Source organism: Oncorhynchus gorbuscha, linkage group LG19 (assembly GCF_021184085.1).
Source record: "Oncorhynchus gorbuscha isolate QuinsamMale2020 ecotype Even-year linkage group LG19, OgorEven_v1.0, whole genome shotgun sequence".
Lineage (NCBI taxonomy): Eukaryota > Metazoa > Chordata > Actinopteri > Salmoniformes > Salmonidae > Oncorhynchus > Oncorhynchus gorbuscha.
The window spans coordinates 59,707,374-59,719,989 of record NC_060191.1 but is presented as its reverse complement, the minus strand read 5'-3'; the positions used below and the strand labels follow the sequence as shown (position 1 = coordinate 59,719,989).

Below are 12,616 nucleotides of genomic sequence, written 5' to 3'. Positions count from 1 at the left end.
CCAACCAGTCAGTCAACCAAACACTTATTCAGTAACTCAATCAGTCAATCAGTGGCAGTGTACTGTATGCCATGGGCCCGTGGGCACAACTCCTCACAGCTACAGTGCATTCAGAATGTATTCAGACCCCTTCACTTTTTTCACATTTTGCTACGTTGTGGCCTTATTATAAAATTGATTAAATGTTTTTCCTCATAAATTGACACAATAGCCCATAATGACAAAGCGAGAACAGGTTGTTAGGGTAAAAAAATATTTATCTTATTTACATAAGTCCTGATTCCATTGATCATCCTTGAGGTGTTTCTACAACTTGATTAGAGTCCTCCTGTGGTCAATTCAAAAGATTGGACTTAATTTGGATAGGCACACACCTGTCTATATAAGATCCCACAGTTGACAGTGCATGTCAGAGCAAAAACCAAGCCATGAGGTTGAAGGAATTGTCCGTAACGTTCCAAGACAGGATTGTGTCGAGACACAGATCTGCGGAACGGTACCAAAACATTTCGGCAGCATTGAAGGTCCCCAAGAACACAATGGCCTCCATCGTTCTTAAATGGAAGAAGTTTGGCCTGACCAAGACAACTGAGCAATTGGGGGAGAAGGGCTTTGGTCAGGGAGGTGACCAAGAACCCGATGGTCACTCTGACAGAGCTCCAGGGTTCCTCTGTGGAGATGGAACCTTCCATAAGGACAAACATCGTTGCAGCACTCCATCAATCAGGCCTTAATGGTAGAGTGGCCAAATGGAAGCCACTCCTCAGTAAAAGGCACATGACAGCCCGATTGGGGTTTGCTAAAAGTCACCTAAAGGACTCTTAGACTATGAGAAACAAGATTCTCTGGACTGATGAAATCAATATTGAACTCTTTGGCCTGAATTCCATGCGTCATGTCTGGAGGAAACCTGGCACCATCCCTATGGTGAAGCATGGTGGTGGCAGCATCATGCTGTGGGGATGTTTTTCAGCGGCAGGGAAAGGGAGACTAGTCAGGATCGAGGGAAAGGTGAATGGAGCAAAGTACAGAGATTATTGATGAAAACTTGTTCCAGAGCACTCCGGACCTCAGACCTGTGCAAAGCTTCACCTTCCAACAGGACAACGACCCTAAGCACACAGCCAAGACCACACAGGAGTGGCTTCGGGACAAGTTTCTAAATGTCCTTCAGTGGCCCAGCAAGAGCCTGGAATTGAACCTGATTGAACCTCTCGGAGAGACCTGACAATAGCTGTGCAGTGACGCTCCCCATCCAACCTGACAGAGCTTGAGAGGATCTGCAGAGAAGAATGGGAGAAACTCCCCAAACACAGGTGTGCCAAGCTTGTAGCATCATACCGAAGAAGACACAAGGCTGTAATCGCTGCCAAGGGTGCTTCAACAAAGTACTGAGTCAAGGGTCTGAATACTTAAGTAAATGTAATATTTCAGTATTTTATTTTCAATACATTTCCAAAGATTTCTAGCAACCTGTTCACTTTGTCATTGTGGGGTATTGTTTGTAGATTGATGAGGGGGCAAAACGATTTAATCCAATTTAGAATGAGGCTGACACTTAACAAAATGTGGAAAAAGTGAAGGGGTCTGAATACTTTCTGAATGCACTGTAATAACGATAGCACCTACATTTCTCATGTGATGCCACATGCCTCCTGCCTGGGCCCGCATGCCACTCACTGTAACCCCACCCCGACCCCCTGCAGTAACACAGCGCCAACACACCATGCCTTCAAAACCACCCTCACACTGCTGTTTTCACTACTCACACTACTGAGTCCAGGGCTGCTTCTCTCTGCGTGCAGCTTCATAAATGTGTGTGTGTGTGTGTGTGTGTGTGTGTGTGTGTGTGTGTGTGTGTGTGTGTGTGTGTGTGTGTGTGTGTGTGTGTGTGTGTGTGTGTGTGTGTGTGTGTGTGTGTGTGTGTGTGTGATTGGAGTGATTTGAGTGTTAAGATGTGTTATGTTGAAAGTCTGTGTAGTGAGAGTGTGTGGGAGTATATGTAAAAATCTGTTCATAAACAAGTTGCCATAATTATATGCATACATGATTAACTGGTGTGTGTGTTTGGCAGCTATCTCCCAGAGGAGAGCCCTCCATCCATCCAGTCCCATTGGACTCTATTATGTATGTCATCATGAGTCCTTTATCCCCATGAGTCTACTGGGTTATTAATGATCTACTCATTTATCATCCCATTTATGATCGGTGTGTTTGTTCCCGACTGTATTGGCAGATCCAAGGTCAGTGTTTATAGTGTGTTTAGTGTAAGCTCTGTTCCCACACGTTCCCTGTTAGTGTGCCTTTGATCAACTGCTACAGTCTGTTCATCAATAAAGTCATAAATAAAAGCAATCATTCAGAGCTGTTGTCTGTCACCACTGGTGTTGGTTGTCTGTCACCACTGGTGTTGGTTGTCTGTCACCACTGGTGTTGGTTGTCTGTCACCACTGGTGTTGGTTGTCTGTCACCACTGGTGTTGGTTGTCTGTCACCACTGGTGTTGGTTGTCTGTCACCACTGGTGTTGGTTCTTAGTCGCTACATTGGATATCTTCTCGTTCGGTGGGTCTATTGTTGAAGCTGTTAACCACTGGTTGGCCAGAATCAGTGGGGAGATCCCAAAGATACTAAATGGTGTGTGGCCTATGGTCAGTATCAGTCAGTTTATGACCTGCCATTACAAATGACTGACGGTAAGGGAGGGATGGAAGAACTGTCTTCTCTTTAGACATCATCATGGAAACTGTCCATCGTGGCCCTGTGTCTGCTGGGAGTTTTGGGTTCAACCACAGCCAAAGGTAAGAAACCTGTCCAACACACCTTTACAGTGGATGGTCACCTGGCCTGACTTCTCATCAACTTACTTCTAGACATTCACTATTACTTTCTTCTGAGTTTTGTTTTTCATGATATGCACTCCTTTCATTGGTTTCTACTTTCCCTCTCCTCTCAAACCTTTGCACTCTCTCCTTTCAAGAACATATCTCCTCACTCCACCCCCAGTCTTTCTCACCTGGTCTCGCTCTTCTCCTACTCTTCCCTCTGATCTCCTCTTACTTGTCTTAAACTCTTCTTTCACTCCTCTGTTCATCCTCCTCTCTCACCTTGCTACACAAGTTCTTCTGAATCTGCCAAATCAACGAAGTAGGAAACAACTATCTGCGGTCCTAATGGAACAGGACGGACTTTGACGCTGTGGACCCTGACACCACTGACTACCTAATGGGTGACTATTACTCTCCCTGCTCTGCTCTCTTCCTGCAGTAAAGAATTGTAGTATTCTGGAAAGCTGGGTATTTGGAGGTCACAACAAACAGTACTGCTGATGCTTACTGTATATCAATAGACACTGCAGTGTCCTTGGTTCTTTCACTTTCTTACACTTTGGAATAGAGTACCTCATCCTGCCTTACCTATTCTTACATCACTTAGCCTACATATTTATTGTTAACATTGACTAAGATGATACTGACCCCTTTTATCACACATCATTTTCACGGGCTGAAGCGCACTGAGTACGATCTCACTCTTTTTTTCTTACCTGATGAACCCTGTTCCCTGTAGCCCTGTGACCTGCACTTTTACGTGGAGAGAGACCCCACCATGGACCCGTCCATTGCTGAGACCACAGGAAACGCCATCCGCATCCTCAACAAAAAACCCAAGCGATTCTTCCTCCTGGTGCAAGGTGAACAAAGGGTTAACCAAGCTGTCAGTCAATGAAACGATCCATCAACCCAATCCCAACAGGTTCCTCTTTGAAATGGGTGTACGGTTGTTTGTTAAAATGGAATCAATCTATTGAGTGAATAATCACACCACTTGCTTATATAATGGAACACCAAGATGCATTGATTTCAAAATGTGTGTAACCTTGTTTTTGTAACTTGCCTCAATATAGAGGGTAGTTAGTTGCGGTGCTGATGCTGTGTGCCTCTCAGCAAGACAGTTAGGGACTGCAGTACACTACATGTATCTGCAGACTGTAGTAGGATCTGCATGTGTTTGCCGCAGTGTGAGGAGGGGGAACATTATGTTGGGATGCGACATATTACTGTTCTACAGCGGTGGCTCTTGGGCCCAGGCCCTCATCCATCCTACCTTCAATCTGAGACACCATCCTGGGACCTGATTGTGCTGTTGAGCGTCTTGCATCTTCAACAATGAGTTTTAAATAACACATCGCAGCAGGCTTTAAATAGAGCTGGGCATATGGTGCACCGTACCCTCTTCTCCTGCTCCCTGGGGATCCAACATATTAGCCCAACTCCTTTCCACTTTCTGACTGCACTGATGAGGAGAACAGGAGCTAGGTTGGTTTTACTTGGCTAAGTTACACTTGTAGTAGAGTAATTTCAACTTTACTCCTTGTCCCTTACACACAGACCTATGGTCAGCTTACCTTTCCCCAATCTTAACCTTAAATCATTAGAGATGACACCACAATCCTGAGCTGAGATCAGTGTTTATGGGTAACTTCATCCTTCTCTTTCTCTCTGTGTGTCACGTGGGCGTATCGACCAGGGCCACCATGCCAGCAGAGGCTTGCACGAGACGGTTGCCTTTGACAACGACGTCGCCAAGGGCCTGGAGCTGACCAATGAGGAGGAAACTCTCACCCTGTTGACAGCTGGCCACTCCCACGCCTTCACCTTCAATGGATACCCCTTCAGAGGCCAAAGCATTCTGGGTAAGCAATGACCTCACAAAAACAACTTTCTTCATGGATTATGGTTTGTTTTCCCCATAGAGTTAGTGTTGGTTATTTTAGTCATCATTCTGAATATAGGGCTTTTCCACTGCAGTGTTTTTTATAATTAAAGGGATGTTTGGTCAGCTGTTTTCAGTGGTTCCATGATTAGATGTTTGGGTCAGGTCATGCTAAGTTTATGAAATGATCAATAGTCATGTTGCATTAGTTTAGTAATGTGCTTATGTAGTGAAGCAGTAAGAATCTCTCCCCCCTTTACATACACACACCCTTCCTCTGTGGACAGGAACATCCTCATTCTGACAGATCTCCCCCACCTTCCTGCTCTGTACCCAGGGTTGCCATGACTGCAGTTTTCCGGCCAAATTGGGATACTTTGAAAACGACTACTTGGGCTACTTCTAAATTGCAACATATTACCCTGCTAGAACTGATAGAACGGTGAGAAAGCATTGGAAAATGATTTAAGGCCACTACAGCTCTTTAAACTACCTCTGAGCAAATTGTTCTAAAGTCAACTGTTCTAATGTTGACTTTTCTTATGGACAACCATATCAAGCGAAGGGTTTTACTCATGCTCAGTTCTAGGGTCTGGAGTGCTGTGCGAGTGGGAATTTGAAATGGAAGGTCTGGAACTCCCTGGCGTGCTTCTGTTATGGAAGAAAAGTCCATAATGAAATGAGATTAAATGTATAGAATGATGGGGTGCATTAGAGCTACCAGCCTCAGATTGCAGGCTAAATAAATGCTTCACAGAGTTCGACTGTTCAGAGGAGACTGCGTGAGTCAGGCCTTCATGGTCAAATTGCTGCAAAGAAACCACTACTAAAGGACAAGAAGAAGAGACTTGCTTTGGCCAAGGAACACCAGCAATGGACATTTGACCGGTGGAAATCTGTCCATTGGTCTGATGAGTCCAAATTTGAGATTTTTGGAGGAGGAGGTGTGATGGTGTGGGGGTCCTTTGCTGGTGACACTGTCAGTGATTTGTTTAGAATTCAAGGCACACTTAACCAGCATGGCTACCACAGCATTCTGCAGCGATACGCCATCCCGTATGGTTTGCACTTGTCAACAGGACAATGACCCAAAACACACCTCCAGGCTGTGTAAGGGCTATTTGACCGAGAAGGAGAGTGATGGAGTGCTGCATCAGATGACCTGGCCTCCACAATCACTTATCCTCAACCCAATTAAGATGGTTTGGGATGATGGAGTAGCAGTCAGACGTCTTGGTCCTTCGTCTTGTCGTGTCCCATGTATATATCTTTGTATATATACATTTTTTACATCTCTGTATATATCTTTTTCTTCGCATATCTTTTTTACATGTTTCTAAACCTCAACTTCAAGATACTCTCTTGCAACCCGCCTCACCCAATGTGGTGTGGATCTGTTTTTTTCTAAAGTATTTTTATTTACCTCAGAACTGGAATCCCCCAACAGAAGCTAGCCAGCTCAGTAGCTACTAGCTAGTAGTCAGCTAACCACTGCTAGCGGTCATCAGCTAACCTTTAGCTCTGAAAGCTCTTGCGAGTTTGTACAATGCGACTCAAACCAGAGCATACTGTACCTATTTTCTCTCCATATCCCCAGATTCCTTCCACAAGCCCTGAACCTTTTCACCCGGATCATCGCAGCTACCTAGATGCAATCCGAGTGACTACTCCTGGCAAATATCTGTCCCGAAGCAAGCACCAATTAGCCTGGAGCTAGCCAATGCTAAATCCATTCTCCCGGCGAGCTGAAGAGGCCTATCAGCCACTCCTGGGCTACAATACCCGCACTCCTTCTATTGCCGGTACGGGGCACGGAACTCCGCCGACCCTTCACAACTGGACTACCGACGTAATCTGCCCGGGGGGGGGGATTAACTGGCCCCTACACCGCAACGTCCTCTGAATGCCCATCTGCTAGCCTGCTAGCCACTTTCTAAGGTCTTCGAAAGCCAAGTTAACAGACAGATTAACAACCATTTCAAATCCCACCGTACCTTCTCCGCTATGCAATATGGTTTCAGAGCTGGTCATGGGTGCACCTCAGCCACGCTCAAGGTCCTAAACGATATCATAACCGCCATCGAAAAGAGACATTACTGTGCAGCCGTATTCATCGACCTGGCCATGGTCTTCGACTCTGTCAATCACCACATTCTTATCGGCAGAATCAACAGCCTTGGTTTCTGAAATGATTGCCACGCCTGGTTCACCAAGTACTTCTATGATAGATTTCTGTGTGCCGGACCTCTGGCAGTCTCTATGAGGTGCCACAGGGTTCAAATCGAGGGCAGACTCTTCTCTGTGTTGTCACCAAAGCCCTATATATCACCCACCACTGCGACCTGTATGCTCTCGATGGCTGGCCCTCGCTTCACTCACCGCCAAATCCACTGGCTTCAGGTCATCAACAAGTCTCTGCTAAGTAAAGCCCCGCCTTACCTCCGCTCACTGGTCACCATGGACTGCAAAAATCACTGAAGCTGGAGATTCATCTCTCCCTCACAAGCTTTAAGCACCAGCTGTCAGAGCAGCTCACAGATCACTGCACCTGTACATAGCCCATCTGTAAGTAGCCCATCCAACTACCTCATCCCCATACTGTATTTATTTATTTATCTTGCTCCTTTGCATCCCAGTATCTCTACTTGCACATTCATCTTCTGCACATTTACCATTCCAGTGTTTAATTGCTATATTGTAATTACTTCACCACCATGGCCTATTTATTGCCTTACCTCCCTTATCCTACCTCATTTGCACACACTGTATATGAGCTTTTTCTACTGTATTATTGGATTTTATGTTTGTTTATTCCATGTGTAACTCTGTGTTGTTGTATGTGTTGAACTGCTTTGCTTTATCTTGGCCAGGTCGCAGTTGAAAATGAGAACTTGTTCTCAACTAGCCTACCTGGTTAAATAAAGGTGTTCTCAACTAGCCTACCTGGTTAAATGAAGGTGAAATAAAAAATAAAAAATTAGTTGGACCGCAGAGTGAAGGAAAAGCAGCCAACAAGTGCTCAGCATATGTAAGAACTCTGTCAAGACTGTTGGAAAAGCATTCCTCATGAAGCTGGTTGAGAGAATGCCAAGAATGTGCAAAGCTGTCATCAAGGCAAAGGTTGGCTACTTTGAAGAATCTCATTTACATTACATTTACATTTAAGTCATTTAGCAGACGCTCTTATCCAGAGCGACTTACAAATTGGTGCATTAACCTTATGACATCCAGTGGAACAGTCACTTTACAATAGTGCATCTAAATCTTAAAGGGGGGGGGTGAGAAGGATTACTTATCCTATCCTAGGTATTCCTTAAAGAGGTGGGGTTTCAGGTGTCTCCGGAAGGTGGTGATTGACTCCGCTGTCCTGGCGTCGTGAGGGAGTTTGTTCCACCATTGGGGGGCCAGAGCAGCGAACAGTTTTGACTGGGCTGAGCGGGAACTGTACTTCCTCAGTGGTAGGGAGGCGAGCAGGCCAGAGGTGGATGAACGCAGTGCCCTTGTTTGGGTGTAGGGCCTGATCAGAGCCTGGAGGTACTGAGGTGCCGTTCCCCTCACAGCTCCGTAGGCAAGCACCATGGTCTTGTAGCGGATGCGAGCTTCAACTGGAAGCCAGTGGAGAGAGCGGAGGAGCGGGGTGACGTGAGAGAACTTGGGAAGGTTGAACACCAGACGGGCTGCGGCGTTCTGGATGAGTTGTAGGGGTTTAATGGCACAGGCAGGGAGCCCAGCCAACAGCGAGTTGCAGTAATCCAGACGGGAGATGACAAGTGCCTGGATTAGGACCTGCGCCGCTTCCTGTGTGAGGCAGGGTCGTACTCTGCGGATGTTGTAGAGCATGAACCTACAGGAACGGGCCACCGCCTTGATGTTAGTTGAGAACGACAGGGTGTTGTCCAGGATCACGCCAAGGTTCTTAGCGCTCTGGGTGTCATGTTTTGTCTTAGATTGTCTTGTCATTTTGCTTTTCCCTCTGTTCGTTTTCCCCCTGCTGGTCTTTTTAGGTTCGTTCCCCTTTTTCTCTCTCTCTTCCTCTCTCTCTTCTCTCTATCGTTCCGCTCCTGCTCCCAGCTGTTCCTATTCCCCTAATCAATCATTTAGTCTTCCCACACCTGTTCCCTATCTTTTTCCCTGATTAGAGTCCCTATTTCTCCCCTTGTTTTCCGTTTCTGCCCTGTCGGATCCTTGTCTATTGTTCACCGTGCTGTGTCTGTGTATCGCCCTGTCGTGTCGTGTTTCCCTCAGATGCTGCGTGGTGAGCAGGTGTCTGAGTCTGCTACGTTCAAGTGCCTTCCCGAGGCAACCTGCAGTTCTTGATCGAGTCTCCAGTCTGTTCTCGTCATTACGAGTGGAATTATGCCTTATGATTGTAGATTTACTTTACTGGATTAAAGACTCTGTTTTCGCCAAGTCGCTTTTGGGTCCTCATTCACCTGCATAACACTGGGAGGAGGACACAATGGAGTTGTCAACCGTGATGGCGAGATCATGGAACGGGCAGTCCTTCCCCGGGAGGAAGAGCAGCTCCATCTTGCCGAGGTTCAGCTTGAGGTGGTGATCCGTTATCCACACTGATATGTCTGCCAGACATAAATATTAAATCTCAAATATTAAATCTCAAATATTAAATATATTTTGATTTGTTTAACACTTTCTTGGTTACTACATGATTCCATATGTGTTATTTCATAGTTTTTGTCTTCACTATTATGGAAAATAGTAAAATAATGAAAAACCCTTGAATGAGTAGGAGTCCAAACTTTTGACTGGTACTGTATGTTGAAAATACAATATAACTGGACTCATTGCAAATCAATTTGCCACTTGAGTAGCCTACCTGGAGCTGCAAACATATTTAATAAATAGCCTAGAACCCTGTCTGCCCCCCCCACCTTTCCCAAGGTGTCACCCCTCACAGCTATGTTTACCTCCGAGGTGGTGGTGTGCTCCAGTAGACTGCCTCAGCCTCTGCCCGGGAGATGCCACTGGCACTTTGACATTTCCTCTCCCCTGCAATTACAGAGGAAAACAAACAGCTTAGATCTTTCTCTCTTTCCCTGCCTCCCCTCTGCCTCTCCCTCCATATTCTCTCTCCCTCCCCTTTCCACCTCTCCCTCTCTCCATCACTCCCTCTGAGGCTCGCCAGCATTCAGGCCTCCCTCCCTCCGTTTCTCCTTCCACCTCTCCCTCTCTCTCTCTGAGGCTCCCCTTTGTTCAGCCCTCTCTCTCTGTCTCTCTGTCTCTGACTCCCCATTGTTCAGCCCTCTCTCTATGTCTCTCTGTCTCTGACTCCCCATTGTTCAGCCCTGTCTCTCTATCTCTCTGTCTCTGACTCCCCATTGTTCAGCCCTGTCTCTGTCTCTGACTCCCCATTGTTCAGCCCTCTCTCTCTGTCTCTCTGTCTCTCTGTCTCTGACTCCCCATTGTTCAGCCCTCTCTCTCTGTCTCTCTGTCTCTGACTCCCCATTGTTCAGCCCTCTCTCTCTGTCTCTCTGTCTCTGACTCCCCATTGTTCAGCCCTGTCTCTCTGTCTCTCTGTCTCTGACTCCCCATTGTTCAGCCCTGTCTCTGTCTCTCTGTCTCTGACTCCCCATTGTTCAGCCCTCTCTCTCTGTCTCTCTGTCTCTGACTCCCCATTGTTCAGCCCTGTCTCTCTGTCTCTCTGTCTCTGACTCCCCATTGTTCAGCCCTCTCTCTCTGTCTTTCTGTCTCTGACTCCCCATTGTTCAGCCCTCTCTCTCTGTCTCTCTGTCTCTGACTCCCCATTGTTCAGCCCTCTCTCTCTGTCTCTCTGTCTCTGACTCCCCATTGTTCAGCCCTCTCTCTCTGTCTCTCTGTCTCTCTGTCTCTGACTCCCCATTGTTCAGCCCTCTCTCTCTGTCTCTCTGTCTCTCTGTCTCTGACTCCCCATTGTTCAGCCCTCTCTCTCTGTCTCTCTGTCTCTCTGTCTCTGACTCCCCATTGTTCAGCCCTGTCTCTCTCTCACTCTCTGTATGTATATGGCTCCCCAGTGGTCCAGCCTCCCAGGTCTTGGTGATTAATGCAGTAGTGAAACACTGCGCAGTTCATCAGTGGGGGCTGGAGAGTCTAGTACTTCATCTGAAGACTCAACAACCTGCTCGGCCCCTAGCTCCCCCAGGACACGCTCCTCTCTCACTGTGTGTTTGTAAGACCTTTAAATTGTGATTAACCCCGCTGTGTGTGTGTTTCACAGGGAAATCTCCTCTGTATGGGAAGGATATGCTGCCTCACACAACCGTGATGCACTGAAACGGCCCTGGACACAAAGTCGTAGACAACAAGCGCCCTGACAGCCATAAAGTGGACACAAGTAAGAAACCAAAACTAGTATCTGTTCTTATATAGTTTTCCTCTCTGTAAAATCATCCCTTCTCCTTTGGCCTTCTTTATAAATATTCCTCCTGCTGCATGTTTATCTCTCCAGTCCATATTCACATATTTATTCATCTCTCTCCTCTCCTCCCCCTCTCTTTCTCTTGGTCAGAGTGGAAGGACTACATGCAGCTGTCTGCAGTTCCCCGGGACACTGAGACCCATGGTGGGGAGGATGTGGTGGTACTGGCCCGCGTCCCCATGGCCCACCTCTTCCACTGGGTCCAGGAGCAAAGTTACCTGGCCCATGCCATGGCTTACACTGGCTGTGTGGGATGGGACCTCAGGCACTGTGAAGGTAGACCTCAACACACCAACAGGATCCTCATCACTACTACTGCTGATGATAGGAACAGTGCACCATCCCAGGTACCCTCCTTCTCTCTCGGTACTGCCCTACTGGCTGAACTGCTGCAATGAGAGACTGGTGGAGGTGGAGAAGTGGGAGGGAGAGTAAGAGAATGAAAGTAGAATAAAAGAGATCCATCTGTTTTGCTACTCCTCTTAAACAAATACATGTGCTCTTTAACAATATGATTTTATCAAATGATTGTAAATTATGAGAATACTCACATTTGTATATGTTTATTTAAATAAATAATATATTTGCTGCTAATAAAAAGTATATGGACTAGAAGATGACCATTCTGCCAACTTTGTCTTCATTTCAGCCCTGAGTCAATAATAACACGTTGGTTAGTCAGAGCAGAGGAAAAGTGCTGTAGGCCTATTTAGCAGTGTGAGGAAACCATAGAAGGATTAGGATTGGGGAATGACTAGTTCCCTCCTGGCGGCCAAAGCCGTTTGATCTCCTATTCTAATATCTGCGTCGCTAATTGAGGATCGAGGGCGCCAAGTGTTTGATGACATTACTACAGCAGGCCATTAATAATGCACAATATTTAAAGATCACCTATTTCCGTCGCATTGTGACAGATTATGGTAATTATTTTGTACAGCTGTTGCAGAATTAGGCTATTACGAGTGTACGGACCCTCCTTTCACCCAATTTTCTATTATTTTTAAAGCATCAGGTCATTTCCTTGTAGTTGTAGACACCCTTCAAACTATTGACATTGTATTTGTGTAATTGTATAATCCACCATCCGCGTAGACTACTTGTCGAACAAATAAGAGGACCACAATGGAAATGAGTCTGTAGACTACTTGTCGAACAAATAAGAGGACCACAATTGAAATGAGTCTGTAGACTACTTGTCGAACAAATAAGAGGACCACAATGGAAATGAGTCTGTAGACTACTTGTCGAACAAATAAGAGGATCACAATGGAAATGAGTCATGTAGACTACTTGTCGAACAAATAAGAGGACCACAATGGAAATGAGTCTGTAGACTACTTGTCGAACAAATAAGAGGACCACAATGGAAATGAGTCTGTAGACTACTTGTCGAACAAATAAGAGGACCACAATGGAAATGAGTCTGTAGACTACTTGTCGAACAAATAAGAGGACCACAATGGAAATGAGTCTGTAGACTACTTGTCGAA

The 12,616-nt window shown here is 46.1% G+C and overlaps 1 long non-coding RNA gene across 1 annotated transcript; it reads left to right on the top strand.

Moving 5' to 3' along the window:
- The first annotated feature begins 3,007 nt into the window (after positions 1-3,007).
- Positions 3,008-11,704, top strand: LOC124004734. Its single transcript, XR_006833518.1, has 4 exons — positions 3,008-3,227; positions 3,566-4,691; positions 10,926-11,042; positions 11,217-11,704. It is a non-coding gene; the product is annotated as an uncharacterized LOC124004734 (long non-coding RNA).
- Positions 11,705-12,616: the final 912 nt, after the last annotated feature.